Genomic DNA, 26,661 nt, shown 5'->3' with positions numbered 1-26,661 from the left:
TTGGGGATCTGGAACTGCCACTAAGATTCTAGCATATTGACACCAATGATGTCATTGACCGTAGTTGATGGATGCCATTATAAAAGCATCTCTGAACTGTGCTGAGGACTGATGGGGATGTCCCTTGTGTGTCATGTCAACATGTTTAGGGGGCTCCAGTCTCTAAAAGGTAGCTCAGATCTGCTGCTTGGTGCACTGTGATCTCCTGTACCAGAGGCTGTTTTGACCTGCCAAGAGAGGCATCTTGAGTTCTAGGGCCTGAAGCTTCCCCCAGTATTTCCGAAGCATCAGGAAGTGACACTTAACCACAGATCAATCTCATCTTTATCTCTTTATTGACATGCTTTTTTCCTGCAGTGATGGACGGTCCAAGTTTGATAGAAGCCTGGACCAAACCTTGCAAAGCCATAGACCTGAAGCTGGAGATAGAGAGGTTTCTTCATAATTTCTATAATAAAGATATTGACAGTGAAAAATGTGATGGAATCAGCATCAAGACAGTCTTTTTAGTGAAAGCCTTCTAAAGTGACATCCATTTAGCCTGCCTTTTGTGTAGAGCTACATCTCTAATACATTGGTCCTTTACCGTCAGTCTTGTGAAATAAATGCCACTTGATCACTTGTTATGTTAACTGAGTTCATTGCTACATCTGCTTTTTTGGAAGAGGGTATTTGTATGCTTTAATGTGATAGAGATGGTTTGAAAATATAGTGCTTTATTTTAGCTTTACTCAAAGCTTATTAGCATGCAATGACAATAACCAGATGAGCCAGCAAAACTCCAGAGAAACAATCAAAATCAAGCCAGTGCTATGAAATTGTCAAGAACCAGTATGGTGTAGTGGTTAAAGTGTTGGACTAAGACTTGTGAAGCTCAGGTTCAAATCCCCACTTGTGTCACAGAAGCTTGATGGGTGACCTCGGGCCAGTCACACCCTCTTAGTCCTGACTCGGGCAAGTATTTGGATGGGGGACCTCCAAGGAATACCAGGGGTGTGATGTGGAGACAGGCAATGGCAAACCACCTTCAGATGTCTCTTGCCTTGAAAACCCTATGGGGTCACCATAAGTCAGCTGTGACTTGACAGCAAAAGAAGCAAAAAAAGGAATTTTTTTTTAAAATCTCAAGCATGGACACTTAAAGTGCTGTTACCAACAACTTCTCTTACTCAGCACGTTACAATACCCAGGCCCATTCAAAGTTGCAGTGAAGTGGACTGAAGTGAATTACTTTATCTGAAAAGTTTAAATGACCCTCAAAGCTGGTGCATTTGATGAAGGGGGATAAAAGGCCATAGCAGGAGGCAGGGGGGAGAGACGGCTGAGAGAAAAGGGCAGGAGGAGAGATGGCTGGTAAGGCTTGGCAGGTCAGAGGAGACCAGGGAGATGGTGTTCCTGGTCAGGAGAGCAACAAGTTACTCTCTGAAGGTCTGGCTAGCTTAAAGCCTAATCCAGTGGTAAGGGTGCACTGACTAGATGCCCCAATCAAGGAATCTTGGGCAGGAACCAGGCCAGGAACCAGGGCCAGAGCCTTAACAGAGACAGGTGGAGAAAATAAGGAATAAGGAGGCATCCGGGCTGTGGTCAGGCTTTTAAACCTGGGACTCTGTTATTGTAGAATATATACTACAATCTCACATGTCCCCCTGATGTCTGCCCGTTATTGGAAAGGCTGGATATGGATGGAATGCCCATGTGGTGAAATAGCCCCTGGCTCTGAGACCTTCCCAGCATCACAAAAAGTCATATTAAGTCATAAAAAGTCAATATACAAGCTGTATATTGCATGAGGATTCTCAGTGAGGCAATACGCTTGTTGAGGTCAAAGTTTCTGAGGATTCAGCTCATTGTGCATGTACAGCAGAGCTGAAAAAAGGAGATCTTTATGCCAGTGAGTATTTAGCAAAAGCAGTACACTTGCTAAAAAATAAAGAGGACAATGACCCAAACATTCATCATTACCACAGTTGATCACACTCCCAACGCTAGAGCTTCCTCTGTTGATGACTCTGGCATGGCTTGCTGGCAGGGCTTCAGTGGGTTAGTGAGAAAGCCATCATTGCATTTCCACCCCCGTCCCCATTTCTCATCCATAATTATGCCAGCAAACTAAAGCCAGAGTGGGTGGAAGCCATATTCTTGGTTCAACAAGCAGCTACAAACTGAACAGTCTTATGCTCCCCTAATGATCATGATGGGATGAGGACTAGTGATCCTGCAGAAATCTGGAGTTTTTGAAACTGGATTTCCTTTGCTGCAATCTTGTTTGCTCCAGATTGGGGTGGTGTTTTCTTGCTTTTTACTTGTCACACCCCACCACTATTTCTTTGAATCTCCTGTAATCTGTCAATATTTGTGTGTATTTTTAAAAACAAAATTAAAATTAAATTTAGATTGCATCTGCTCATTAAATCAAGACAACCCCCCACCCTTGATAAGCATCAAGTTACAATTTAAGATTAAATGACCTTAACAGTGCATTACTGAAAGGAATGCCTACACCGTGTTTAGGAAGCAACACGGCTGCGCTGCCTCCAAAGGAGGTTTTGACACGGGTTACACGGGGGATACGCCACCTAAATAAAAAGGGGCATTCCTGGGCTGAAAGGGCTTTGGAGGCCGCCTAATGGTGGCCCTGCCCCCAGCCTGATGCCGGAACACCCCAGGATGACACCCGGGATGCCATAATGCCCTGGGAACGCCTCCTGGGATGCTGATGCGGCCTTTGATGGTGTTCAGACGCCAGCCAAAGGCCCCATCGGCATCCCGGACTGGCGCTGCCACGGCAGCACTCCACAACCAACGTCCGGGCCTTCCCGCCAGCATTCGGGCCACTAACGCCGGCGTTAGCTGCCCGGATGCTGGCGTCAGGGCCCCAGATGCCCTCGCAGCATCTTCCTGGCTTCCTAAGGGCTTTCACCCTTAGAGCTCAGGAATGCGCTGTAAGATTAGTCCAATGAAAATGGCCGACATCAAGGAAATGGCAAGAGAAATTCTTGCCCTTGGGGACAGCAGGATTCATATGAAAATGTGAGAACGTTGCTGTTCAAACTAAACACATATTTGTCTATTCTGACTGGCAGCAGCTGCCCAAGAACTCAGGGAGAGTTCCCCAGCCTTTTTACCTGAGACCTTTTTAACTGAAGATGCTAGGAACTGGTCCTGGAACCATCTGCAGGCAAAGCATGTGATTGCCACTGATATATGGCTCCTCCCTATAAGGAACAGCCATGTGGAAGCCAAGAAACACTGAACAAAGTTTCATAGGACAGAGATTCCCAAACACAGACAGGGGCTTTACATAAGATAGATACAGCACTCCTTCCTCTTCCCATGACTAGTGCTCAGGGAAAAAACCACCCTTCAGCAACAGCAATTTCCCATTAAAGATGGTTGTAGTATTTCAATTTAACCCAAGCCTTGCACAAGGTGAGAGATATTTCACATCTGGAATACCAGCTGGGGGATAGGCTATTCTTTGGGAATTGAGCCAATGAGAAAAAAGCTGTTTAACACCCCCCCCCCTGCTGAGTATTCCTGCCATATAAACTATGGTAGCGTCACAATGTTATTTTGTCTCCTGTTCTATGACATTTTAGGATACATGCTCTTTCCCCTCCTTCCACAATTATAATTATTGTGACAGTTCTTCTGCAGACTAAGACCACATCCATGTCATCTGTATTAAAAAAAAAAATCCAGCTACCTTCTTGTGGAACTTCTGGCACTCAAAAGGTACCCAAAGGTGTTTTTTTTTAATTAAGAGCAAGTCAACTCATTTCTTCAGTCTCAAAGTGCAAACAGCTTCATTTGGATAATGTAGGTAACGGTCTGCATTTTAAATCTATTGATCCAGTTACTTCTAACCCTCTCATTTTCTGCTTGTAATATTTTTCTGTGTTTAAATCAATTTTTTCAGCTCTTGATTGTCATTCTCTCTCATTTGTGAATTTTGCTGCAAAGCATGTATTTGATCATACATTAGTAGTTAAACTTGTATTCTGCTCTTTCTTCAAAGAAAGTGCAAAATGGTCTCCCATTCTGGCAACACTCAAAGCCAGGTTTCATTAACTTTGTAACTGGCTCTGCATTATATCCTTTTAGACTGCTCTAGTTATGGGGTCCAATCCAGTACAAACTAGTTTTGACTGTGTCTCACTGAAACCCGTGCAACAAGCTAGTGACAACTAACCTAAGGGCCAAACTAGATGTGATGGTGCCACAAGGATGCTGCCACCATTTAAAAGTACTCTGAGGGCCCAATCCTGGTCAGGTTGAGGCACTCGTCTCCCCCGCCCCCACATACACATGCCTTATCAAGTGCCAAAATGGCTGCATGACTCGTGGCTCAAAAAAGTGTGCAAGGGTGGTGGTGGGGAAGAGTATGCCACACTGTGGGCCCAATTGGAATTTTAAATGATTTTAAAATGGCAACTGCATCATTGTGGCCTGGTTCTGTTGCATTTTATATAACCAGATTAAGCTGGGTCACACGTGACATCTTGAAGTTGACTAGGCTTATCTTTATTCATCATATGTGCCATTGCATAATATGACAAAATCTTGATACTATAAAACAAATAGGTATGGATAAGATGGGGAAAGAATGAACAAATCTTATGTGCCTATGTGTGTTAGTATTATAGGAAAGTGTGTCTTGTTCAGTTTTCAATTATGTAGTGCCTTATTCAATGGTTATATGTGAATTTCTCAAGGTTGCATCCAACCTTCGCTGAAATCAACAGAAATTGTGATCATGGTGCATTGGCTCAAAATTCTAAACCCTGTTTGTACTTGGGCATATATCCATTTCCTTCTATTACTGATTGTGTGTGAGAGTGAGTCCTTGTCTCAATGAAAATTCATTATTTAGTTAGGTTGCTCTCTTAAAAAAAACCACAATCATACCCAGATCTGTTAGCCATTTTTGAAAATCAATAATCAATGAGTGCCTAATTTATTGTCTTGACAGGTGTGTTGGTTTTATCCAGGTGAATCAATAGGAGCCAGAACCAGGACTCGGATGTCGGGCCGGGGGGTTCTACGTTTTGACCTTTGTTGTGGAAACATTTTGATGAGGTTAAGCCTCAAATCTCTCTGATCGAAGAAGCAATGTCTGCTCTGCTCTGCCCTGACATATCTGATTGGCTCACTGAATACATTATTTCTGCTGTGGAGATGAGTATCAGAGGACCCTACTGATGGTCAATGGGCTGTCGGGGCAGGAGAAAACACAGCAAAAGTTGAACAATGGGGGAGAGGAGCCATGAAAGATAGGAAACAGCTAAACAACCCCCTCACCTTGTTCTGAGGTTTCCCTCAGCTTAATCTACACAGCTGCAGCTGGTGCAGGAGTCCTGCACTCTGTTAATTGAAGTGCAGCTGGATCAAGGCTTTGTCGGTGCAAAGTGCAGCTTTCCTTTATGAGGCACCATCTCAAATGCACCTAGTTTTGATGCCAGGGCTTGATAAAGATGCAGTGAAAAGAGGAGAATAGAAATATTATCAAGGTATGGTGCAGAGGTACAACACTCCCTTTAATTGCTTCTGGAACTCTTCACCTGGGCCTTATCAATAGGACTAATTCTCCAAGAAAGGAGAACACAGGCAAGTCTTGATTGAGCAAATGCATTCAATTCATTTCCCCAGAAGAGATAATTAGGCTGTTTTTTTTTATTAAGATTGATAATAGAAAATGAGTGAAGCCCAGGCTTCTACTTGGCTATCTCCTCCATCTTTCAGCATCGAGTAAGCCTGATAACAGTAATGCGCCCGAGGCCATCCTGTACTGGGAAAATGTGGGGCATTTCAGACAATGGCAACAGCTGAGCCCCACACTTGTGGATCCCTCTGTTGTTGTACTGCTGCAACTTCCCCGTGAAGGTCCATGGTGCTGGATGGCAGAGAAAATGGCACCAAAAGCAAACATGGATGAATGACCTTGTCATATTTCTTGCCTAATTTTGACACACATTGCTAATAACTGCAATGATTAAAGGAACTGCCCCGTTATTAGAACCAATGTTTCAGCAAATATCCTGCAGATCCTGAACATGGGCTCTGTGGAACATCAGGTAGGAGTTCATATTGTACATCTCCACCAGATGCTGGGCAAAAGAGGAAAATACAAGGAAACCACAAAGGCAATTTCTTGAAGGTAATAGGCCACAACATGCAGGTGATACTCCCTGACCCCCTATAAAAGCTTCCTCCTGGTTATTCTTGCTCAGTATCCTGGGCAATAAAAAAGTCTTTACTGCAGTAGTTCACAATGACAGGCCACACAGAAGCTGGGTCTGACAAGTATTTAGTTCTATTCTACAGGGGCATACTTTAATTTGTAAATGAATCAAGAAAAGGGAGGGGTAGCTATTAACACCCTAGAATTTCTGCTTTGTTTAAACAGCAGATATTGCAAGATAATGTCTGCCTCTTGCTTGTGTAAATGAGTTTCAGAACCTAGAGCAGCACCAACACCAACATCACAAACCATTATATTTTCACATTCCTGACCAAGTTTTCAATGTAAAGATTTGATAAAAATTGCATTGTAGACATTTGTGAATGGAAGTGATGCATGCATGGCACCAGCAGCACTCTAGCATTTAGCCAAAACTCTACAGTTAACCATAGTTATAATAAAAGACTGTCGCTGGTGACATGCTGGCATCACTTCCCATCACACCAGAAGTGACATCAACATGTTGAGATGATTTTTCTCCTACCACCCGGCTGAGTGGTGGCGGAAAGGGCCTGCTGAGGGCAACTTGTTATCTGCCCCTAGGGTTGCCAACCTCCAGGTAGTAGCTGGAGATCTCCTGCTATTACAACTTATCTCCAGCCGATAGAGGTCAGGTCACCTGGAGAAAGTGGCTGCTTTGGCAATTGGACTCTATGGCATTGAAGCCCTTCCCCAAACCCCACCCTCCTCAGGCTCCGCCCCAAAAACTTCTGCTAGTGGCAAAGAGGGACCTGGCGACCCTGTCTGTCCCCCATTTTCAGCTATATGTATTATTAACTTCATTTACAACCTGCCTTTCTCCACAATAGGGAATCAAAGTGGCTCATATCATTACCCTGTCCTCCATTTTAGCCTCACAATAACTAGGGTTGCCAGGTCCCTCTTCGCTATCGGTAGGAGGTTTTTGGGGCAGAGCCTGAAGAGGGTAAGGTTTGGGGAGGGGAGGGACTTCAATGCCGTAGAGTTCAATTGCCAAAGCATCCATTTTTCTCCAGGTGATCCGATCTCTATCGGCTGGAGATCAGTTGAATTAGCAGGAGATCTCCTGCTACTACCTAGCAGTTGGCAACCCTATTCACAAATTTGGCCACGTTTACAGTTAACTATATTGATATAAACACAGCAGACAGCCATTACCATCATTAACAGTAAAGGATGTGTTTTTTTATTTATTAAAATATTTGTCAGCTGCACTCTCAGTAAATTGAGTCCTGAGTTGGCTGACCATAAAAGAACCATAAAACAAAGAACGTTCAAACATTAAATCCTAACAATAAATGGCAATAAAAAGAAATGAATCCTGAGAGGGGTGTTGGTCTGATCCAGTGCGGCAGCTTGTTTGCCTTTGCCTTGCTGGACCAGACCATACCAAGACCCGTCTAATGCAGCACCCTGTTTCCAATCTGTTTCCAAAGCGACCAGCTAGATGCCTCAAAGGAAGCTCATTTAGCTCTTCCTGGCTGCTGCCCCCTTACCTACTTGCATAAATCAGAAAATAAGGTGTGTGTCAGTACAGAAGTGATCAAGTGGCATATAGCAATCATACTCTGATTATGTAATCTATGGTAATACCTCTTAAGCACTAGTTATCGCCCTCTTTTCTTGTTGACCTTTTCCCTCCCAGTGTACATACAATGATATGAGCAAATGTCATGGTGTTAATATACAGAAGTTGACGTGCTTTTTGCTTGCAGAGAGGTTTGAGTGCCAGCTGCTTGAAGTGTGCCTGGCACCTACTTTACTGGCGTTTAGGCACTAGGCAAATAAAATATTTCTTTTCACCCAGATTTTTAGCTTAAAATGTTTTCTGTCTTCTTTGGTACTGTAATGAAGTTATCCGACACTGACATTTCTTGGCCTGCTGCTTTTGTGAAAAATTTTATGCTGTCAGTTTTTTTAATGGATTATTGTTTTATTGCTGGCTTAAATGCAAAGAATTTTACCACTGAACATTTTGAATCATTTTAAACTTTTTAAATACAGTTGGTGCTTACTTGTATGTTTATTGTTTTTATGATTCATGGAGAAAAGGGCCACCAACGGCTATTAGACATCGTGAGTAAAGGACATCTTCATATCCAGGGGAAGAAAACCTCTAACACCCAGGGCTAGGAGGCAACATGGTGGGTTAGCCTCTATGCCCTGTTCTAGGCCCTCCGGGGCAACTGGTTGGCCACTGTGTGAAGCAAGATGGTGGGATAGATGTGCTGCTAGTCTGACCCAGCAGGGTTCTTCTTATGTTATTATGATCTTACGTTCTTATGTCTTACCTCTGTCATGAACTCACTAGATAGCCTTAGGCAAGCCCTAACATGGACATAATAATACTGGCCTTCCTTACAAGACTGTTGTATGGATTACAAGATAACATGTGTGAAGCATTTTGAGCACTTAAAGCGCTATTTGAATAAGTGCTTTTAAACTCAAGCAAGCTAAAAGTCACCCTGACCTAAAAATAATTGCTAAATGTGCTCTGTTAAGGCAAAAAAACTCTTCACAAGCTCTGCTCAGAACATGAAAGTCTGGTGGTGACTGAATTAACCCTGCATTAGCTGGAAGGCATTGTGTTGGCCTTGTGTAAGAGGAAGGTAAGGCTGAATATAACGGATCCCTCCTCCTCTCTGCAGCCCTCTATGGCTGGTAGCATTTGGTCAACGGGGGTCCTGTGACCTCTGTGATGCCTTTTCAGGGACCACAGAGGGCTACTGTGAGGAAGGATTCACCAGTGTGATCACCTTCTGCTTGTCCCGCAATCCCACCAGCTCTCTCACAGCAGTGCTACATGGCATATGTGAATTGATTTGATATCACAAAGCCATACTATATTGACTTGGCTAATTCCTCTGGTGCCAACAAAAGGGTGTCTTTAGTCTTCTAGCAAAACAAAACAGTGGAATTGTTGGCCCCTGGAATTATAAGTGATTAGATCTTTTAAGTAGGCCTATAGGGCCTGGTAGACATGAAGCTTGCTTTGCTGAACTGTGATCAGAAACCTGTGGGCAGCCTCTGGTGGTGCAAGGTGGTTGCCTCTATCACGTTATTAGCAAGAAAAAAATTGACTTTGATTCTACCTTGTATGAAGCAGTTTGTGGCAACTTTCCCATGGTTATTTTCATGCTGCTCATGGTAAGCTGTACCATGCACAGTTAAAGTTCCACCATGTACAGTTAAAGTGGATCATATATCACACACTGCAAGGCCTTGCGCCCTTGGGTGTGTTTCACAAGCATGCTATGCAACCACACAGTCCCTTCTAGCCACAACCATGCTGTTCTTGATAATATTTACACTGAACCGAAGTTTAAAGAAGTCTCACTTTACATGCTGCATGTGAAAATTCCTACCAGAGTACAAAATTTACAGGCACTTCATCAAGCAGGAGGGATGTGGACATGTGGAATTTTCCCATTGCCTCTTTTTGAAACTCAGAACTAGCAAGCAGGAGCTTTCCCCTGCCACTCGTAAGAGATCTTTGCATTCCAAGTATGCATCCTTCACACTTGATGGGGTATGTACATTTTGTATTGAAGTCTGCATACCTGTCTTCCAGCAGCAAACAGGGTGTTGGCCCTGAAGCTCTTGAGGTCAAAGTGGAACAGTGAAGGGTTTTCTCAGCAGGCACGGCTCTGATGCCAATACAGAGAGGGTTGCAGGCAATCCAGTTGGTACCTTCTCATTGATAAACACACATCACCATATCACTGGTTCAATCTAAGATGCTCCTGTACAGGGCAGAAAGCGAACACATTTGTAAAACCCAAATGGGACTGTTGCATTATTCCACAGTCTTTCTTTCCCCCTTCCCCCTCCTCTGTGCTTGCCTGTGTAATGTTCTCCTTTTACAAATTTCATCTTGCTGCACTGTGCATCCAAACGATTCCGTGATGGAGCGCACAGGGAAAAAAATTATAATGCCATTAAAAGTTATCATAAATTTCAGATCAGCATCACTTCTAATCCGATACACAATTTTACTGCCTCTATAAAGCAGGTGATTTGCAGTGGTCTGAGGCGTCTCCAGGAACGTTTTACTTCTTTTTAAATTAAACACACCAACTTTGTGCTGAATTCAGAGTGTGGACATAAAAAAGAGGGTAAAAAGGAGAGGGAAGGGACATCAGATGGGAATTGCAATTGAATCTTTATATATGCCATCTTGGCACTGTGGTACTAAATATAGTGCCAGGTAAATAGATGTGCTGAAATATTCAGAATAAAAAAACAAATGTTCAAATAGCAGAAGAACTGAGACATGGAAATGCTTCCCAGTGAGTCCCTGCTTTAAAGGGCAAAATCCAGTAAAATGCAGAGAATGCTAGGGAGGTTGGGGGTGCGCCGAAGTGCATCTCACACATTTAATTATAATGCTGAACATGTGTCTTTTGGACCATGCATTGTGAGGCTTTTAAAACTACACGCACTAAACGATCAATTTACACAGAATATACTATGTCTAAAAACAACCATCATTTAATATCTAATATAGCATTTTTACAAGTGGGAGTACAAAAAACAAAACAAAAACAACCCAACAACAACAACGAGCCACCATTTATGAAACAAGGCTTGAAAATTTAACCAAGTGGGATAGTGATTATGCAAATCATATTACTACAAATAAATTCCAGCACACAGTGTTGGTACATGGAGGCATCGAAAAAAGAAAAAGGAAAAGAAAAGATAACCTATTAGGAGCATCTCACCTGGCCTGCTAACCACACAGACCAGAAAAATATGGTAATTGTTAAGGTCCTCTTCCCAAACTCTGTTTTCGGTACCCCTGCCTGCAGAAGTGAGACAGATGGCTGCCAGACATAGGTCTTTTTTAATGGTGGTGTCTTGCCTTTGGAACGCCCTCCCTCTTGAGTAGGGTTGACAACCTCCAGGTACTAGCTGGAGATCTCCTGCTATTACAACTGATCTCCAGGTGACAGAGATCAGTTCACCTGGAGAAAATGGCTGCTTTGGCAATTGCACTCTATGGCATTGAAGTACCTCCCTCCTCAGGCTCCGCCTCCAAAATCCAGGTATTTCCCAGCCTGGAGCTGGCAACCCTAACCTTGGGGATTGCCTGGTCCATGCCTTACTCTCTTTTAGGTGCCAGGCCAAAACCATTTCTATTTATCCAACCTTTTAACTGAGGGTTTCCATCTTTTTGTTGTTTTCATGCTGTGCTTCGAGCCCAAGGACTGTTTCATGAATATCGTTTTAGGTTACTGAATGTTGTTCCATGCTGTATTTAACTCCTTACTTGTTTTTGTGGCTTGCTTTAATATTATTAAGCCTTGTGATGTTGTTTTTATGATTTTATTACAATGTTTTTATGTTGCGAGCCACCTAGAGCAGGTCTCTGTAGAGGTGACATACATTCTCGAAATAAATAGATTGTCCCAATCCAACCAGTGTGATCCACGTGAGGCAATCTGTCTCCTAGCATTCACTGTCTTTATATAATTCATGTGCACAAAAGGATGTTGTGTGTGTGTGTGTGGGGGGGGGGAGCAGAGTTACATGTACATGGTGCTTCTGTACTGCATGTGTAACACTAGTGCTTATAAGAAGAAAGAGAGATTCAAAGAAGGCCCCTCAAAGGATCAGCACTGTCAAATGTTTCCTTGGGGGAAGAGATCATTGCTTGCCAGAGTTTATACATAGACTGCTGCAGAGAGTGAGAATCCCTGGATCAAGACCTGTATCTAATAACCTGTCTGGCCAAGCTATTCGCCAGCTGAAGCTGTATAATTTCCTTCCTCAAGGTAGTTAGGCATCCTCATGTACAATAAAAGCCATTCATGTTTCTGCTCTTGTTTTGTTTTTTAAAAACCTTTAATTTCCAGGTATTTGGTTCGTGTTATGCCTTTGTTAAAGTAAAAGAGCCTGACCATATCAGATAGCTGCTTTTGATCAGTACCTGCACAGGAAAGCTAAGAGTTCTACTAAAGAAGAAATTGAAACAAGAGGCCTTCAGATCTTCCTGTTAACATGCTCCCAACTGAGTTACCTTAGTTACTTCCATTAACGTTTTATAATTTAACTATAAGTGAATTGTGACTACTATTTTTGATTGTTATAAGACTACAACAGAGACAGGAAAAAAATAGTAGCGTTAGTTAAACCTTCAGGCTGTCAGAACTCCATGGCTTAAATTCAGTATTGTTTGCGTTGTGTGTAAAGTGCCGTCAAGTCGCAGCCAACCTATGGCAACCCCATAGGGTTTTTAAGGGGAGTGACTAACAGAGGCGGCTTGCTGTTTCCTTCCTCTGCATAGTCACCCTGGAAGTAGCCTGGGCCATCCAGGTCAGGCCAGTATTGTTTACTGAAATGTTTTTTGATATCCAAATGTTGCTTCCACACAGAGGCTGCTCCAGTTTGATATCCAAACTGGAGTGAGTTTTCTGGAGGAAGGGAATGAATTTTTGTTTGAGCATCAACTTGACATCATCCCCTAACCATCCACTTTCTGGGTTTTCTTTTGCTTTGGTGGGATCATTCCAAAACTTGGTTTGCTATGATATTTTCGGAAAGACCACAGTCAAAGCACCTTTGCATGTCACAATAAGATGCACATTTTTAATGTCCTGCCCATAGTAGCATCCCTTTCCTTGACTCAGTTGAGAGCTTTGGGGGGCTTTTTAGGAAAAAAAAAAGGTAATTGCTAGATCATTATACCACTGTAATGATCTATTGCCATAATCTACTAATTCCTCTCAATTCCCAGTTTTCATTTTTTAAAAGTAATTCTCTTATCTCCTTTCTTTATGGAAATATAAGGGGTACAATTTTCCCTTTATATCTCCATGATGAAAAGGGTTAGTTACTTTAAAAAAATGAAAGCTGAGAATTCAGAGGAACTAATAGATCATATCAATAGATCTGCTTTATTTCTTGCAGAACTGGTGATATGAAAAAGGGATCACCCCAGCCATTGCAGGGCACCGGGCTTCTTCCTTTTGGGGCATTCAGAAGGGGGACCCCAGCCCTCCAAGCCTCCGGAGCCTCATGCTGGCTCCACCTCCTTACTGAGGTCATCACCTCGCTCGGCCAAGCTCCAGAAGGAAGAAGCATCTTCAGGGATGAAGTAGTCAACTTGCCCCCTCCCCTTGCTTTGCCTTTGGTAACATGGTTAAGAGTAGGATGTGCTATTGGTGGGGTACATAAATCAGACTTCTATTATTCAAAATATAAAGGTTTGATAAAGGAATCATGACATGCACATACTCCATATTACTCATTGGCAGCAGGACTAAGCAAAAGGTGGAAAATAAAATGGCAAACCACAATCCGTCTTGCCCTGACGAGACTTGTCCCTAACCACTGTAATTAAAGAAACAGGCACTTACAGGTACAAGCCGGGAGCTTGAACGTGCTCAGGTAGGGTTGCCAACCTCCAGGTGAGGCCTGGAGATCTCCCAAATTTCAACAGCTCTCCATACTACAGAGATCATCCTCTGGGGAAAATAGCTGCTATAGAGGGTGGACTGTGTGGCATTTTGCTCTGCAGAGGTCCCTCCCCTCCCCAAACTGTGCCTTCCCCAGATCTACCACCAAATATCTAGGAACTTGCCAACCTGGAGTTGGCAAGTCTATGCTCAAGGCATGTGAGATGACTCTGGCCCCCAACTCACTTGTCTCACTGAACTTATTGTTATATGGGGAAGGGCCATAGGTCAGTGGTAGAGCATCTGCTTGGCATGCAGAAGGTCCCAGGTTCAATCCCCGGCATCTCCCGTTAAAGGGACTAGGCAAGTAGGTGATGTGAAAGACCTCTGCCTGAGATCCTGGAGAGCCGCTGCCGGTCTGAGTAGACAATACTGACTTTGATGGACCGAGGGTCTGATTCAGTATAAGGCAGCTTCCTGTGTTCATGTATTAGTGAATTATAGTTTGCTTGTCTCACTGAGTTGTGTTAAAACATACCTTTATTGTCTGCTTGACTTACTGAAAAAGGAATATGAACCATTTACTCCTTACCTTGTTCCATGGATTTATAGTATTGTAAACATGTGTATTTATACAGAAGTGTTTACAGTATAAAAAGAGCAATGTTTTAATCTGTTAATTCCTTATTTATTTATATTTATTTAAAACGCCACCGGTCACTCAAATAGGGTCGCCAAGGCAACAAACATAATGAGTACTGGCACTTCTTTTTTCTTTTCTTTTTTTAACAAAACAGCACTGTCTCAGGTAATTAATCAAGGTGCATTTAGACACAAAAATCCTGCTGCATCAGCATTCCTGCCAACAAAAACTATGACCACATTAGCATTCCATGCTAAAAGATTCTCTGTTCAGATTAGTGGTCTAAACTGGACTGGTCTGAACTTCCTGCTGGAAGCCCAGGTCAGCTTGGTAGGTAAGACCAGCTTTGACACTCCCCCCCCCCCAAATCTCCTCTCTCTGTCCTGACTTAGAAATGTAGCCAGGAATCTAGATAGGTTGCCAGGCCCCTCTTCGCCACCGGCAGGAGATTTTGGGGGCAGAGCCTGAGGAGGGAGGGGTTTGGGGAGGGGAGGGACTTCAATGCCATAGAGTTCAATTGCCAAAGCAGCCATTTTTCTCCAGGTGATCTGATCTCTATCGGCTGGAGATCAGTTGAATTAGCAGGAGATCTCCTGCTACTACCTGGCAGTTGGCAACCCTAAGAAATTCTAGACCTTCTGCCTTACATGAATACATGAAGCTGCCTTATACGGAATCAGACCCTTGGTCCATCAGAGTCAGTATTGTCTACTCAGACCGGCAGCAGCTCTCCAGGGTCTCAGGCAGAGGTCTTTCACATCACCTACTTGCCTAGTCCCTTTAACTGGACATGCCGGGGATTGAACCCAGGACCTTCTGCATGCCAAGCAGATGCTCTACCACTGAGCCAAAGCGCCTTCTCGCCTTTGACATATCCTGTATCATATCCATTAACTCACCTTATTCCCTCCCCAGATTCCAAGCTTGCAGAGAGGGGAAAACAAGAAAAAAAACTACCAGGCTGAAGTCAGAATCTGAATTCAAACTGAATTATTGCCCATGTGTTATGAGAGGAAAAGTCCCATTCCTGGCACATTTCATATCGTTTCTCACTTCTCTAACCCTTTGGATTACTTGGATTATTTAGCTGCCTGGATATTTGGGACCCCGACTCTGAATTTGGATCTCTGCCTGGAACCTGCTTACAGGGAGCTGCATGTATTATTTCCCTCAACAAACCTTGCTTTTGATTTTATTTTATCTGGATTCTCAGTACTTCTGTGCTGCAGCTTTGTGGAGGAGCTGCATCATTTTGTCAGCAAGCCCCCCCACTTTTGCCATGTTACTGCCCAGATTGGGGGTGCTTCTTTAGCTGGGGATAGAACTCAACAGTGCCATTCTCAGCAGAGTTAACACCTTTCTTTTCAATTGAAATCAGTGGCTTAGAAGGACGTCACTCTGTTTGGATACTGCTTTGGCATAGGAGTGAGAGATGATAGACGGCGGGTTCTCTTGCTAATGCTCAGGTTACTCTGGTGTGAATTTGGGTCAAGCTGGAAAGTGAGCCATATTCACATTGACACATGCATGGTTTAGAATATTTCTTCTCCTAACATTAGATCTGAAACAAATTTGCCATTAGCCAGGTTCTCCTCAAAATTCTTCTGCAAACTGTGATGGACATATGATATGGCTGCCAAACTGATGAATATTCTTCAAATATTTACTATTCCATATCAGCAGTTGACATCTAAATACTTTAAAACAGTAATCAGTATATGGAAGCTAGCAGTCAGCATTTTAGAATATTTATTTATTTAGAAAATGTTATTTATTTGTTTTTTTTAAATTATGCCACCTTTCCACACAATCAGGTCCACAAAAGGTATATGCTGCCTCACTAGAGACCAGCTCAATGCAACTCACAAAAAAACCCATGATAAAATAATGGAAACAGCATAAAATCATTAAAATGAACAAACTCAGTCATTATAAATGCATGCATAAAAAATGCATTCATTTAAAAAAGCACAAAGTATTCAGCAGTCTAAAATGATCCTTGTAGAACAGTCCTTTGGCTAGAGACAAAATGCAAAAACAATTTTAAAATAAAAATTGGGGCTTAACCTCCCATAATAGAAGAAGTGCCTGTACCTTTAAGAAATTAATGTCCTCAGTGGCTGTTGCTAGGCAACCACAACAATACTGCCTACCTTCCAACAGGTATGGGGAGGAAGCAGGGCCCTTTCCAGGATGGTTTTGATATTTGATTGAGGGGGAACATTCCACAACCAACTTGCCACCGCTGAAAAAGCCCTGTCTCTGGTTGCCACCTACCTTACCTCTGCAAGCGGAGAACAGTTAGTGAGAAGGATCTTATCTGTGGGCTGGACAGTAGATATGCAGTAGCTACAAGTCAGGGCTCATCCACGTAGTACGTGTTAGGTACCCCCGAGCTTTCAGAAAGTGAGTGGGGCCAATGTATGGCAGTGCTTGTTATTACCTGCTCCAGCCACTATAGGATCAGGAGTACTGGTAGGCACCTGGGCCTTCCTTAGTCAGTGTGTGGTTCCATTCACTCTTCAGGCTTTCCTTCTTTTTATTCTCCTATCTCTTTCTCACTCCTCCCATGGGCTTCCCTTCATTTCCTTTCTTTTTCTCTGCCTCCTATGGCAGCCATTTTGAGTTTGGCTCCACCTCCTGTGGCAGCCATTTTGATATGGTGCTCACCCCATCCTAAGTATGTGGTAGCATGAGACATATAAGACTTAACATTTGACAGCTGGCAATACCAGTCAAATCTGACAGTGATGTGTATAAGTGTTTGCAATGTGACAGCTGAAATGCAGTATATGTAAATATTTAACAGTGACGGAAATACAGCAACAGATTTGACAGGATCTGACAGATGACATGTGGAGGCAATCAGTATTTGACAATATCTAACAGCTTTCTTGCAACAGAATTTGGTAAAGTGTGCATTCCTTTAGATAATCAAAACAAGAAAATTTGGATGGCATTCCTTGTGTTTGATACATAATTGTTGCATCTCAGAATCCAATTTTGACACAGACTTTTGTTTCAGATCTGCTTAGAATAGATTATCAGTTACTCCCACCTGATGGCTCTGGAGTGTGTCATAATTCTCCCCTCCCCATTTCCCACACATTAATTGGGTTGGATGCTTCTGAAGAGTCATCAGATATATCTCAAGAATTTTCTCAACACCTTTTACCTGTCCCACCACTGAACTGTGACTGGAAACCTTCCCTCAGAGATTTCCTTTAAAATTCTGTGTGTATTCATAGAGGATATAGACTCTGTGAATCTGTTTATTTCAAATCGATTGGAGGGGCAGTAGCCACTTTGGAACTTAATTGTAGGGATCCTACATTTGATTCTTTCCGTTGACAGCATGCTCAAGTCTGGGCTCTGCTTGCGCACTAATATAAATCACGTCTGATTAGTGTGCAAGACAAGATAGGAAAACTACCCCTTTTTATATCCTTGTTTCTACTATTTTTACATCAGTGCCATCAAGAGGAAATCACTTCCCAGATTTATTTTGAGATGAATTGAAAAAAGTTCAAGATATAATAATTTGTTATGTTCAAACAGCCACCCGTTTTGTCAACATCCTGTTTGTCAAGCACAAGATTGGTTGGTGAGCTGTTTAAATGTTTATGAGCAAATTGGGATTTATCCAGTTTGCATTATTACACTGCCTCCAGTTTTTAAAGGAACATAGTTTTAAAAAAAATCTCCAATATGGTGGAGATGTGTTAAATTGAGACTTACTACTTAAGTTCTCTGTGTGCCTTTGGCATCTGCCCATGAACCCAGAAATCAGGTGATCAGTTCTTGCAATCACTTTTCAACTACGTAGACTGTGTAGATGCTGTGAGGATATGAATTGCAAGTTACTCTGTGTTTTATAAAACAAGCTGGGTCAATTTAATACCTGACTTTGATCCTGGGTGGATGCTGCCTTTTCTCTGGTAAAAAGGCACAGCTGCAATATCCACTGATCAAGAGGCTATGCCTTTAGTAAGAAATGCAGACTATAAATGAAATAAATGAATACTGTACAAGTGCAAAGGTGCTTAGCACAGTGCTATGCTTGAGATGTCCTTTGCTAAGGTCTATAGAGGTGATCCAATCAGGAGTTTGTCTCATGTATAATTGAGGGAGTTTCAACAAGGCAAATTTTCCTGCAATCGCGGGGCCTCTTTGCCTGGAAGAGGACACTGAAAATTCTCCCACAATGTCTCTGGCCTTCATGAAGGCTCTCTGAAAGACGATTTAGTGGTGGGGGCAGTGGACCGTTGGTCGGATTGGGGGCCCTGGCAAATTCCCCTCCTTCTGTTGTGTTTTGGAGCACTCAAGGGACATATAAAGTACCAACAGTACAATAGCTTTGGAAAGTGAGGACAATGAGGAAATGAAGAGTGGCTGTGGTTCTGAATTGTATTTTTAGGAGGGGATGGAAGGTTCAGATGAAACCCTTAATGTTATTGAAGCACACATTTTAGGGTGGTTTACTTTCTCGCTTAACAGGAAAAAAGATCAAAAAATAAGAAAACAATCACGGTTTGAAAGTGAAAGAAGGGCGCCTCCCCCCCTCCCTCCAGCCCCCTTTCCTACTTTGACATCTTAGTGGTTTTTTTCTCTTTTAGCTGCGGTTTCTGGGATAGGTGATAACTGCCAGTAATAGGATTAGCATTGATTTCTTTAGCAAGAACAGAGATGTGGCAGTTCCAGCCATTTACTGAACTGCCAGCTTTGAAATATCAAAAAAAAAAAAAAAAAAAAAAACCAAAAGAAAGAAAGAAAAGAAAGAAGGAAAAGAAATGAATGAAAAAGAAATCTTCTGGGGAAAAAAGCTTCTTGCAGTATTTTAAAGAAAGGAAAGCTTGTGTGAATTAAAATACACATACTCCCTCACTCACACAGAGCCTATATAAATACTCACAAACACACACATATATTATGTGTATAGATGTATATGTATCTCATTTGGTGCTTTTTTGTTACGGCGAGATAAAGGATCAAAAGGACTGTCTGTGTTCTGAGCTTCAAGAAAGCCTTTCTAAAATCATTTGGCTTTCTTTAGCTTTCACTTGCTAACATATTTTAGGAGCTAATCTTACATATTTACTATTGTATCCTGACTTTTTTTAACCTTGAAATGCAAGCAAAGGCAGAATGAGGAAAAGAGAAAAAAAAATAAAGAGATTCACGGGAGACAGCAGAGGAAGAGCCCATCAAGGCTGGCTATATTGCTGGCACGGGCACACGTTGGCACAGAACAAGCTGTCCCTCAACTTTGATCTCATTCATTCCCCTGATCTCCTATTGTTTTCTCCCAGAATACTGTTTTGTTTTCTCTCAGAAAAAAAAAAAGCTGTGTGAAAAGGTGCACTGACAGTCACAAAACACCTTGGTGCCTCCTGAGGGGCCAAATCTTGCTCAGCTGCCATCAAAACAGCAATTCCCATTTTTTTTAAAGGGAGCTGGAGTGCACCCTAAATTAACATGAAACACACAGGGTTGCACATCACGCATTGACAAACAATGGAACTACTTCAGGCACCTTGTTGTTTACCCTTCACTGCCAACATGGCGACAGCTCTGAAGATATTGCTGGTACTACTGTTATTCTGTCAGTCATCACAGGACACCTATGAATGCACCTCTTACCTTGGAGGAAATGTAAGAATTTCTTTCAGTGCTGTTAGAAACGGGGAATTCATACTTTCTGGGGGACAATCATGCTCTCTGGATCTTGTGTTCTTTGTTTCACCTTTCTTTGCTGTATGTGGGAGCTACTTAGTAATAGCTGGTCCTTGTGGGACTGTCAGCACAGACAAAATTAGAGATAAAAATACTAAATCTATTGGCCCTGGTGCAGAGACACTCACCCACTGCAGTGGGGCTGCCTGCCTTCAGCTGTGCATGCATATCTGACAGTGCCTAGCTGCACAGCAGCTGTTTGGGAAGGAGAGGAAGAGAAATCCAGCCTGAATTCCTTCCCACATGAACACGTGAAGCGGCCTTCTACTGAATCAGACCCTCGGTCCATCAAAGTCAGTATTGTCTACTCAGACCGGCAGCGGCTCTCCAGGGTCTCAGGCAGAGGTCTTTCACATCACTTACTTGCCTAGTCTCCAGTCCGTTCAACAGGAGACGCCAGGAGTTGAACCTGGGACTTTCTGCATGCCAAGCAGATGTTCTACCACTGGGCCACAGCCCCTCTCCAACACAGCCCCTCCCATTCTCTTCTACAACCAGTCCAGCTCATGTTCTTGCAGAGTATTAGGGATGTGAGCTCAGATATTTATGGTTCGAGTATACACCTGAAAAATACCAGTACTTGTTGGGTATATTCGTATTTATAGATAGTATTCAGGATTTATCAACTGTGTCCCGAAAAATCCAGAAATATTCGGGTATATCTGGGAATGTTCGAGGCAGGCACTTTATGGTTCTGAGGGCTGTTTTTCTGTTTTCTCCTTCTTCAAGTTTGCAGGACTCCTGGGCAACAGGTAGGATTGACAGTTTTTGTTTTTTTTAATGCCAGACACACTCAGCCCAGCTGCGAAGAAGCAGTAGCTGCTGTTTGGTGCCTGGGCTCAGTGCAGCCTCCTCCCAGCGCAAACAGTGTGAAGTACGCTGTTTGCACTAAGAGGAACACCCAGCCCAAGCATGCAGCAGCAGAAATATGTCCGGTATTGTTTCAGTTCCCCACCCCCAACAGCCAGTGAAAATACCAGACTGTCCAGGTCAATACCAGACACTTGGCAACCTTAGCAACAGGAGGAGGGTGGGAAGGCAGCTGTACCAGGCAATGGGACCAGACTTTACGGGGAGCATGAACTGTCTGCCCAATCAAGATGATTCTCTCATCTCTCCATGACTCTCTGAGCATGGGCAAGGAGGAAGCAGTTGGACTCGGTTTCATGGCTCGATCTTTTGGACTGCTGCTGCCGCTTTTGCTACCACTGCTCTGGTCACTGCCTTGGAGAGTGTGCTGCCTGCTGGACACCCCCACTCCTCTGTGCCTTCCTGTTGGACATCTTCAGAACTTGTTTTTTCTAATTTGCTTGTTTTAAAATATTATTTCAAGTTTTTCTGTGGTTTTTATTGTTGTTTTGTTTATTTGGGGGGTTGTGTGTGTGTGTGTGTGGGGGGGGAGCCTTTCCTCTTCTTTCTGGTTCTTTTAAAAATAGCTTTCCTTGGCTTTGTTTTGACTGTTTTTGTGTGTTTTTATCTTGGCTTGTTTTATAATTGCTTTGCATTTTCTGATTTGGTTTTTAATTTTTAAAGGGTCTGTGTTTGATGCATACCTTTTCTCTCTAGTATCAGAAGAGCATGCCTATTATATTAGGTGCTGTGGAACACAGGCAGGATGCTGCTGCTGTTGTCTTGTTTTTGGGCTTCCTAGAGGCCACTGTGTGAACAGACTGCTGGACTTGATGGGCCTTGGTCTGATCCAGAATGGCTTTTCTTGTGTTCTTATGAAAGGAAACCAGCAATGTCCCAATGTATGTTTCTGCACTGGCACAGCAACACCTCCCACTGAGTGCATGCGTCCTAGCAGACTGAAAGAGCACAACTGTAAGAATTAAGTAACAGGTGAAAAGAAATACTCTTAACATAAACACCCTTAAAAGCAAAATGAGCAAGGGAGGCTGAAGAATATATTTCTTGGAGATTTTCAAGGGAAGTCTGGATATAAATCTGCTAGGAACACCCACCTTTGGCATCAGTTGTCACTGAAATGCCATCTCTACTTTTCAAAATCCCCTTTTTCCTGAGGTGCAGCAAACCCCAAACAGATTATCAGGCTTAAGTGACACAAGGCTTCCTTATCTACTGAGTTTTGTAACACATAGATTTTAGATAATATTAAAATATTTTTATAATATGATTGTCAATCTTATTCCATGGCTATCATGGTCTAGTAATGCCTTTATGGGTCTTTAATTTCTTGTAATTTTTATGTTATGTATAAACTCTTGATGCTGGAATCAGAAACTTTATTATTAGGCATGAGGGGGTCTAATTTGGACTGGCTTGGAAAAATGCTTTGAAAAAAGTGCTGGGAGCTGCAGGAACCTGCACATCTGGTTATACCCTTAGCCACCAAATTCCAGGCTTGGGGGGAATGGACAATATATTTGACATTTGAACTACTAGATGAGATGTATCTCTAATACAAAAAGAGAATTTCCACTAGCCTCTTCCACTTGTGAAGAAGGACTTCTTTACCCAAACGCTTGGTTGCCATGTGTCACCAGAACTGGTACTCCTGCTCCACCCCCCCCCAATCCAAAGGACAGTGACAGTTCCAAGATGCACACAGATCTTCCATTATTTACTTCTTTCTCATTTAGAGAGCCAGCATGGTGTAATGGTTAACAGTGGTGGTTTGGGTGAACTCTAATCTGGAGAACCGGGTTTGATCCCCCACTCTCCACATGAGCTGCGGACTCTAATCTGGTGAACCAGGTTAGTTTCCCCACTCCTACACATTAAGCCTGCTGGGTTACCTTGGGCTAATAACAGTTCTCTCCGAACTCTCTCAGACCCACCTACCTCACAGGGTGTCGTCGTCGTCTTCTTCTTCTTCTTCTTTCTCCTCCTCTTCCTCCTCCTTCTTCTCACAGTGTAATCTGTCCTGAACTTCAGTGAGAAGGTGGGCTGTAAATAAAGTAAATAAATAGCATACTTTCATGCCAGGGGAACCACTGCAGGAGATATACCCTTGCTGAGCTGCCCTGTCACTAAAAAGGAAAGGCCTTGTGGGGCAGGTGCACTGGGCCCACATCTAATCTGACCTCCCAACCATGGAAAGAGCAGTGAGAGCAAGGTGATGGTAGGTAAAATTTATTGTGTAAGGCCAAAGGCCATAACAATATAACAAAAAACTGCCCAAGCAATAATAAATATAACAATAAAAGAAAACACAGCAGGGTTAAAAGTGTTTTTAAAATTGTCAGGACTAGGGCATAACATAGATTGTATCAAGGCGAGAATTTAGCACCAAGCTTCTTGGCTCCCAATACATCCAGTGACATCATATAGGTGACATAGCGATCCTCATCAGATAAAACATAAATGATTTGTGTGCCACAGAATGCTGAGCTAGCCTAGCTAAAATGGCTGCAAGAAACTTGGCCCTGGGAATCGAATACAAAGTCGCAAGACAGGACATAGAGATGAGCAATGAGAGCAAGGTGATGTATTGTATTCCTCTCTTCACAAGACTGAAACCAATCAGCAACTTACACAGATTTCATTCCAAATTCACAAATAGATGTCAATCAACTTTTGAGTAAATGAGTAAATCTTGTTGGGAAAGAGCAAATGGAAGTGGAAGATGGGAAAACCAATTGTTTGTGAATTGAAGGCCAATATCATCTGGAACATTCCTGCACGTTTTGGAGATGGCCACATAGGGCTGAAATATGGCGAGGAATTAATTGGACAGAACCAGAAGGTCCCCCCCTTGTGACGCATAAGGGGTTAATCTGCAGTAAGAGCTGACAGACCAAGAGTGAGCGGAGCCAGAGAGCTGACACTCTGAGCTCTGAGAGACAGAAAGCATTCAAAGCTTGGGACCCAGCCTGGATAGGAGGCTGTGAAAGGAGTCGAAGCTTGGGACCCAGCCTGGATAGAGGGCTGTGAAAGGAGTCGAAGCTTGGGACCAGCCAGAGAAGGCTGTGATAGACTGGAAGCTTGGTAGCGAGACTGAGCGGAAGCCAGACTGTACCCTGTGAACCTGAGGGGTTCTGATAAAGCCAAAGCTATTGACATATACAACCTGTGGTAGTGGCAGGAGTGAGAATTGGGTTAGAGAGGGCCCAGTCTCAGGTCACAAAGGGGAATTAGTCTCTGAGGTAGAGCTATTCCGGTAGCAGGGAGGTGTGGAGGATTACAGCCACTGGTGTGGGATAATCAGAGAGAGAACTGGAAGAGGGATTTTGGATATTTCCCCAAACTTCTGTGAGTTCTCTGAGGAGGGAAAGGAACTCAGACTTCCTTCGCTCCTGTGAGCTAGGCTGGGGACAGAGTCTGAGAGTCTGCATCTGAGTAACAGTTCTGAGAGACGGAACTAAGCATGAAACTAAGAACTGAAGGAACTTGAGTGAAGAAAATATCTAAGATATCTCTCTGAAGTAATCTTATGTAGATGAACCTGACTCTGAGTTTTCCCTCCAATTTCTGCCTTTTCCTTGAAAATCAATCTCTGTTTTGTCTGTTTAAGTTAAAAAGCCTCTTGTGTCATATTTCTCTCTGAGGTAAATACTGGTGTGGGACTGGAGGAGAAGGAAAATAATCTCCTCACATCCCCCCCTTTTGTGTGTGCAAAGGTCTGCATGCCTTGATACTTGTTCCATCAGCCATTGGATGCTGAAAAACAGGATTCCTGAAATCTCCTTATTGTGATTGAGAAATGTTCTAAAACTCTTGGCATGCACAAACTTCTGGACTGGGATTTCTATATTTCACTGGCAATTAAAAAAAAACAAGCAAAAAGAAATAAAATAGAGGATATGTGGAGTAAGGTTGTATTGTTCATGCAGGCTTTCCCCTGCCTTGGTGTAAATGGTGGTTAATTGTGTTAGTGTTTTGTTAAGGCCAGTTTTAATTTGCTTGTTTTTCTGCAAACCACTACTAGCAATGAGAAGCAGTATAGAAATATAGCGCATAAATAAATAAACAAATCAAGTATTCACTAGACATAACCACATGTTGATAATGTTAGGCATTGTCATCAGGCATTTCAGCATTTGTTAATGTTATTGTGTCTGCCTTTCCCCCCTTTCTTGATGCTGCTCTTTGTGAATAACAGGCATTCTAAGGCTGCTGTAGCCAACTTATCTTCAAGGCCTGGGCTGATTATATTTGTACATTCAAGGACAGCAGTTCAATGCAGGAAGTTTTACTGACTGCTAGTAAATGTTGCTGGTGATTGGCAGCTAGAATCTCAGTTCTTTGAAAACAAGGATAGGGAAGATTGTCAGTTGCTACAGAGATGGGGATGCTAATGCTGTCTGCTTAATATATAAGAAACTCCGTTGGGGGGAGGAGGAATGCACCAAAGGCTGGTTTGTGTATTGGCAAAAGGTTCTGCTAAATATTCTCCCATTTTGATTTTTGGGTTTAAAGAAGTGCTTTTAGTATGCAAAAATATTCCCAGGTGGGGGGAACATTTCTGCAAAGGTTTTTATTGCTTGGTTCCATTGTTCTTGCAGTGTGCTGCTGCTTTTGACATTTTTTTTTGCTATAATTACTGTATTTTCTGCTTTCTGGCATTGGTTTTGTGGGTAATCCCTACATATCAGGGACCACACAGTAGCTAGGATAACATCGTGATACTATGTAGCAACTAGATTTCTCAGTGTGACATTTCTAGAGCAAGTGTGGTATAGAAGTTAGAGGGCTGGGCTAGGAGCTGAGAGACCCAGGTTCGAATTTTCGCTCTACCATGGAAGCTTGCTGGGTGATCTTGGGCCAGTCACACTGCCAGCCTAACCTACCTGACACAGTTGTTGTGAGAATACAGTGGAGGGGAGGAAACTGATGTAAGCCACTTTGTGTCTCCATTGGGGAGAAAGAATGGGGCATAAATGAAACAAACAAATAAATAAACAGATTCAGTATTTTCCCTTTTTAGAGTGATGACAAGAACCCTGTTCAGATGTTACTAGGGCTGTCGATTTGGTTCGTCCGAACCAAACAAACAGCCGAATTTACCCCGATTCGGTGGTTTTCAGTTTGGATGGAACCGAACTCAAAAAAGGCAGGAAAAGGACGCGCCGAATTCGGCGGGTTCCGGCAATCGCTAGATAAATCCTGCCTTTAAAGACCGCCCCGCCCAGTTTCCTGGGACTCCTGGGAAGGGGGGCAGCGGGTCTTTAAACTGCTCTGCACTGCCTGCCCAGGCAGCATGGAGCACTTTAAACCCCCACTGCCCGCTTTCCCAGGAGTCCAGGGAAGGGGGGCAGGAGCACTTTAAAGACCCCTCCACCCAGTTTCCCGGGACTCCCGGGAAACCGGGTGGGGGGGGGGTCTTTAAACCGAATTTGTTCAGGAATGCCGAATTTACCGCTGAATTTGTTATTCCCAAACGGGGGGGGGGGTTGGAATTCGGCCGAACCGGACCCAAGTCGGGCCAAGTTCGGCCGAATCCGAACCGGACCGATTTTTTCCCCCAACAGCCCTAGATGTTACATTGTACTTGCATTCAGCTGCTTTCTTCATGCCCAGGATATGCTGTGTGGATGATGCAACATGGGAACGGTGCATGTTTCATGGTGCATATGCAGCTGCAATATGCATAATCTTTTACCCAGAACATTCGTGTTTCCATGTCACAGCTATGGTTATTCCCACACAGAAAGCAGTTGTGTGAAAGGCTAATCACATGTGAAGCCCACTCATCTGATTAG

The sequence above is a fragment of the Euleptes europaea genome, chromosome 5, assembly GCF_029931775.1.
Source record: "Euleptes europaea isolate rEulEur1 chromosome 5, rEulEur1.hap1, whole genome shotgun sequence".
Taxonomy (NCBI): Eukaryota; Metazoa; Chordata; class Lepidosauria; order Squamata; family Sphaerodactylidae; genus Euleptes; species Euleptes europaea.
This window is presented reverse-complemented; position numbering follows the sequence as displayed.